The 6,479-nt window shown below is 39.1% G+C and overlaps 1 pseudogene; it reads right to left on the reverse strand.

The window, feature by feature from the left end:
- Positions 1-2,349: 2,349 nt before the first annotated feature.
- Positions 2,350-2,839, reverse strand: LOC149246728 (uncharacterized; annotated as a pseudogene).
- Between the last annotated feature and the right edge of the window lie 3,640 nt (positions 2,840-6,479).

Genomic DNA, 6,479 nt, shown 5'->3' on the forward strand with positions numbered 1-6,479 from the left:
AACTTTGACCCATTCAAGAGGGGACTGCTGAGCTGGCATGATTTGCAAACTGAGCTGGGCAGACTGAGAGATTTCCTTGTCTGAATCCGAGGTAGAGGATTCATGATTTCTTTTCTGGGAAGTTGGCTGGACTGACAGATTTTCAGGCTCAGCCAAGGGCGGATTCTGTGTCCTCATAGCTGCCTCTCCTTCCTCATTCTCCTCCTCTTCATCTGAGCTGAAATCAAAATCGTCCATGGGCGGAGGGTCATGCGGCTTCCAGCTTTTGGATTTCTTCTTGGCTTTCTTCTTTTGGGCGGGTATTGAAGGACAGGAACTCAGTAGATGCCCTGTGTGGTGGCAGTTGCGGCAACGGAAAGCTGTGTTCTCATAATCCAGGTTCTGAGTCCAATGGAAGTCTCCGATTTTGATATTGATCTTGTCAGGGAGACCTTTGCTCATGTCTATTTCTGCACAGATTCTGGCATAGGTATATAAACCCTTTTCCCCTCTAGAAGTGTCTGTGTCTAGGAGGCGGCCTAGAGAGTTGCCGATCCCTTGGAATACAGCGAAGTGCCATAGATTCGCCGGGAGATTAGGAAGTCTGACCCAGATGGGGAGCTTGGTGATGATTGCTGTAGATGGATCGAAGTCTGGGAACCAGGGGGTGAGGAATAAACCTGCTGAGCCCCAAAACCATGGTCCTGCTTTTAAGGCCTTTTGGTAGTCCTCCTCAAAAGCAAACACTGTGATGAAAAAGCCCTTTGAACATAACAGAACCTTACAATTATTGGTCCAGTTAGAGTGAATCCACTGGTAGAGATCTGCTGTGCGTGGCCATAGCCCATTGAACCTGCAAATGATGCCATGCTCTGCAAACTGTTGGGTTTGCTCATCCAGCGTTGGGTGTGTTATTTCAATGGAGGGGGTTTCCTCTAGTTTGTCCACCAGAAAAGGTTTGGGAGCCTATGCTGGTGGCGCTGATTTCTCCTGCTTATGTGCATGGACATCATCTTTGTATGAAAATGCCTTGGCTGAAGAAGACTGTCCTGCAGCTCCCCCTCTCAAACGAAGGGCAAGAATAATGGAGGAATTTCTCTTAATGCTGTAAAAAGAAAGGGGGTAGAGATCCTCGAGTTGTTTACCTTCGTGTAGGAGTCATTGAGCTGTAGATGGAATCCCCAACTTGAGTTCCAGTGTGTGTTTGAGGTTCTGAATTAAATCCGATGAGCTCACCCACTGTAGCCGGGTTTTGCCTGAGATGAGCTTGATTTGGATCTGAAATGAGACAGAGAGGTCAAAGATTCGCATTCCCCTGCAGATTTGAGAAGTCGCGTGTTCTTCCAGAGTGGAATGTGTTCTTCTAAGAATCCCCGCATGAGGAGAACCAGAAAAGAAATATGCGAGTTCGCCTTTGTCTGATGCGTATTCAAACTGAAGGGGGTGGCAGGTGCGTGAATCAACATTCGAGGGCCAAGAGCTGGCAGCCCCAAAGTCCCAAGCAGAGAAGTTAAGAGCGTTGGGGGCACGCGGAGGAGACTGGAGGGCGAGCCGTTCACTGATGTCTGAGAAAACCCTCGTTCCAGAACTGTAGCGCATATTACCATCATTTGCGAGGTCGAGCAGGAGCCCGAGAACGACCGAGGGTCGGGGGCCGAGAGCGATCGAAGGCCTGGAGGCGGCGGAAAATCTGTTGTAGATCCTCGGGGGAACCTGTAATCCGTGGTTAAAGCATTCTTTACTCTTATTCTCCAGGCCAAGCCGAAGCCTGAAAGCTGCCGAAGGCAGGGAGCCGAGAGCGGCCAGCGGCATGGGGGCTGTGGTTGGATTGCTAGGGTTTCTTCCAGCCATTCTCTATCTCCTCAAAAGAAACCTTAGGACATGCCCGATTGATATCACGATAGTCAACCTTTGTTGAAGTAATTTACTGCTATTGTTATTATTGTTTTTTTTTTCAAGGCAACCTATATAGTATATACTCGTGCACAAAACGTCATAGGAAACTATGAAATCCAAACAAAACATTGAATTGTACTATAATGTAGTATTTAGACTTATAATAAGAATATAACATCAAGATGCACTCCCATGTGTTTATAAGTATAGCAATGAAAAGACTATGAACACGAAACTAACAATGAAAACCTCTTTATTGCAATATCAAGCTAATCTAGCATGATTATATTCCAAATACCTATGTCAACATCATCTTTTACCAACCAAATATTCACATCCCTGTTCATTTTAGATCTAAATGCCTGAAGATATCATTTTATTGAAACTTGCAGTAATTTATAAAGGAGTGGAATTTGTGGTGAGTGTAGTACTAAAAAAATCATCTTTTAATTTTCTTCAACAAAACTCTCATCACTAAACATCTCTGAGACTGATTTAAAACTTGGCCTCGTTACAGGGTTCCTTCCCAAGTTTATCCTTGTAGGTTGGAACAATTTTAAACTAGAAAATTTCAATCTTCTTTGAAATTATGCCAACCTTGAAATATATGTAGTCTGAGGTAAGGAGATCTACTTCCATGCTGGTAACATCAACCCATATTAAGAACGGTTTGGCCTGAATACCATATAAATCGGTGATCGTCTTGTCACTTACCTTTCCTATGATAATTTTATCATAGTAGACAAGGTAATCGAACTAGACAAAATATGGCTTAGCAAACTCAACCATCAATCTCCCATCATTTTCAAGAGAATAAATCTTGACCGAGTCAGGCATCAGCCCTATCGACAATCCAAATTTGGCAAGCATATTTGAAATGAGTTGGTCCATTGTGATTATATTAGCCTCAATTCAATTAGACCATTAATAAGATTCCCAAAACGATGAAAAAACCCAACATTATTGTTACTGTTCTTATTTGGATTAGAGCCCTTATCTCATAAGCATTAAAATGTCTATCTCTAATTCTACTAGGAAATATTTTAGAAGCTATCAATACCCAATCAGATACAACAGGTTGTTGCTACAAGTAATCCAGTTTACCTACAACTAATTGTAATTTGGACAACAATTTTGAGAGTGATGTGGTTGTATTTCACTGTAGTTATATAAACCACGAACTTAAAATCTACCCATTTGAATTCCCATGTGATTGACAGAAGAGATACAAGATGGTTAGTTAGTACCCTACTCCAATGCACATCATGAATTCCTTCCCATGTAGATTTGGTTTTACAAGGATACTGTCAAAAAGACATGTATGGAAATATATTAAGTTGCCACTTTTGTAATTATTGGGGTTAGTGTAGATTGATTTTCCATATACGTGTCAGAGTCCAATATTTAATTATGTTTTCTTAATTGTGAATTGTGTCTCTATTTTAATTCATGCGATTGCAAATTCTTTATTGAAATCTCCTAGAAATTCTAAATAAACTAACATGTTGTTAATTACTTGTAGGAAAGCAGAAATACTGATAACCTGTATGAAAACAAAAATTCAACCTTTCTATAAGCCTGTATAATATATTATTGTTAACTAAATGCATGTAATAAATATGCAGGTAGTTATAGCTATGACAAGAGTTAGTTATGTTGCCCGTATAAGGAAAGTGACCAAGTGACCAGGGATGACCAACTATGATGCACTTCATCAGAAGAGGAAAGAGTAGATCATGTGAATGTCAACAATGCTACAACAATGTTGTTGAGGATTACCATGCGACAGAATATGATGTTGCCCCACCATCAACCACACAACCGCCGTCAATCATAGTCCAAGGTGCAAGTTCAACTAAGAATATCAACACTATAAGAGGATGGACAAAAGAGGACATGTTAGCTACAATTGATGAATTACAGTTTAATGGATATTTAGTTTGGGCATCTACGAAAAAGCATGGTATTGTTCGCTCATCAATACATTATTGGATAAATGGGCTCACTCATACAAAATGTAGAGGGCCTCTTACAATTATGACTGAAGAGGAGGAGGTCGAGGTGGTTCAGTGGTGAAAGGAGATGGCCCAATTAGGACATGGGTTGGAGTTGATAAAACTAAAATCCACAGTTTCTCAAATCTATCAGGTGAGTCCAAACCTGTTCAAAGATGGGTTTCTTGGCAAATCATGGTGGTTTTGGTTTTAAAAAAGGCATCTAGACCTTGTATTGTGTATAACCGTGGGCCTTGACAGATACAAAGCTTTAAATCTACGCCATGAAATTATGTCTAAGATATATGAAACTCTTTCTAGTGCATACAAGAAACACTCTTATTCTCTGTACCATATATGGAACTATGATGAAACAAATTTATAAGCAGGAAGGAATTGTGGCATACAAGTCATTGCCAAGAGAGGGAGCAGAAACATGCGAAATATTTTTCATAAGAGCATACAGTGGATAGCTATTTTATGTTGTGTCAATGCAATTGGTGCTTCAATCCCAGGATTTCATCTATTCAAGGGTAAAACTCAACTGAAAAACTATATACAACATTAAGAACTAGGTGCGTGCATGGATGCACATCGCCATGCATGAATGACTAAAGATTTTTTTTTGAACTGCCTTTGTCACTTTGCTACATCTATACCAGGTAGTGTCTCACCTGAAAATAAACACCTGTTTGTTTTAGATGGAGATGGAAGCCACTTTGTTGTGAAAACAATTGAGGAGACTAACAATTTGGGCATCAACCTGTTAACATTGCCTGCTCATACCACTCACATATTTCAACCCCTTGATATGAGTGTGTTTGGGCCTTTCAAGAAATATTTATGGTTAGAGTGAGCTTCATGAATGGCAAATAATCCAGGGGTTGAGATGAAAATGTTTGAGCTAGCTAAGGTTACAAGTAAATCCTTTAAAGGGCTCTCACACCATCAAATATCAAGGCTCGCTTTAGGAGGAATGGAATGTGGCCACTTAATTATGATGCTTGTATGCATGATATTGGTTGTAGTGAGTCATTTAATGTGGATGGTCAAGAAGAAGGGAATTTCCAAGCACATGTTGATGCACAAGAAGGCAAGGATGAATAGGAAGATGCAGTTGCATATGATAATATGATTTCCCTCTCTCAAGGACACTTCTATGGTGATGATGATGGACATGTAAGTGAAACAAAATATAATCATGAACCAATTGACATTAACCTAGAGGTTTTTATACAAACTGAAGCACATGCAACTTATGCATGTGATATCCTTAATGACTTTGTTGATCATGCGACTAATAATGAGAACGTGGTTTAAAATGTGGTTGAAAATGACATTGTTGATATTGCACCAGGAAGCAACATTGACCAATTGATATTTCCAAGCCAAGTAACCCCACCATCATGGATGGAAGAAACCATGATGAATATTAACAAACATAATGTCTCAAGAACTAATGAAGAAAGCATGAACATGCCTTCACAACTAACAAAATTGTTCAATTTTTTGTGGACAATAGATAAACAGAAGAAGATATTGTACATAATAAGGAATCAGATGAAGATAACAATATTGTTCAATAAGTTGTCTAAGATATTTAAAGGAAAATGTCAATCAAGGAGAAACAAGTGTCAGGGAAGGAATAATTACTTGGTTTGTTCCTAAAGCTATTAGTAGAGAGAGTGTTAATAAAAAGAAGGCAAGGAAAAACAAATAGTATTCGTTTGGGCCGAAGTTCACAGTTACTCACCTCAAAAGACTATATAAAACTATTAGTTGAGTCTGAACAAAAGAAACTTGAAATTTAAAAATTAAAATAGAAAAATAAGGATTTAGCCAAGTAAAAGAAGGCAACAAGGATTGTTGCATCATGATGTCGAGCAGAGGAAAGACTTGAAAGAGAGAAAGTAAGGCAAGAGAAGGACCATAAAAAACAATTGGCAAGGCAAGAAAAGGAATCAAGAAAGACTCAACAATTGCTTCAAAAAGAACAAGGAATGACATATAGGGTTGACAATGATACAAGCACAATCAATGAAACTAGGATGATGTCAAACACATTGGACCATATTTCAGATAATACACCATTATTACAATACCACATAAACATCCAAGTCCCTCTCTATCAAAATGGATGTTTTCCCTCTTACTATATTCCTACTAGTGCAAGTGTCAATCGTATGTCTGGTTATCAAACTCCTCCATTGAATGCAAGGGTTAGTAGCATAAGTGTGAGTTGTGGACACTCAATTCCTCCATGGCTACAAGGGGAAAATTTTACTCAATCATATGGTAAAAATCCAACACATCCTAATCAACCATTATTAGGTAGGCCAACCTACTTGGCTCAAGCAGGCAACTCAACAAGGTTGGGCAATGAAGATTCTAGAGGCCATCAAGCATAGGGGTGTCATATTTTTTTTGGTGTAACCACATTAGGATGTGGATTTTGTAAGGATTTCCTCTATTGCTTGTTAAATGACCATTTTGGATTAAATCCTAGGTTAGTTTATTCCATAATGTTTTCAACATTGTAATCAAAAGAAATTGTAATTTTCTACTCTCCCAATGTTCTACTATCTTAGCATGTGTAGATTACAATGTTTC

The sequence above is a fragment of the Pinus tabuliformis genome, chromosome 7, assembly GCF_031772625.1.
Source record: "Pinus tabuliformis cultivar Carrire ecotype Pingquan chromosome 7, CPIR1, whole genome shotgun sequence".
Lineage (NCBI taxonomy): Eukaryota > Viridiplantae > Streptophyta > Pinopsida > Pinales > Pinaceae > Pinus > Pinus tabuliformis.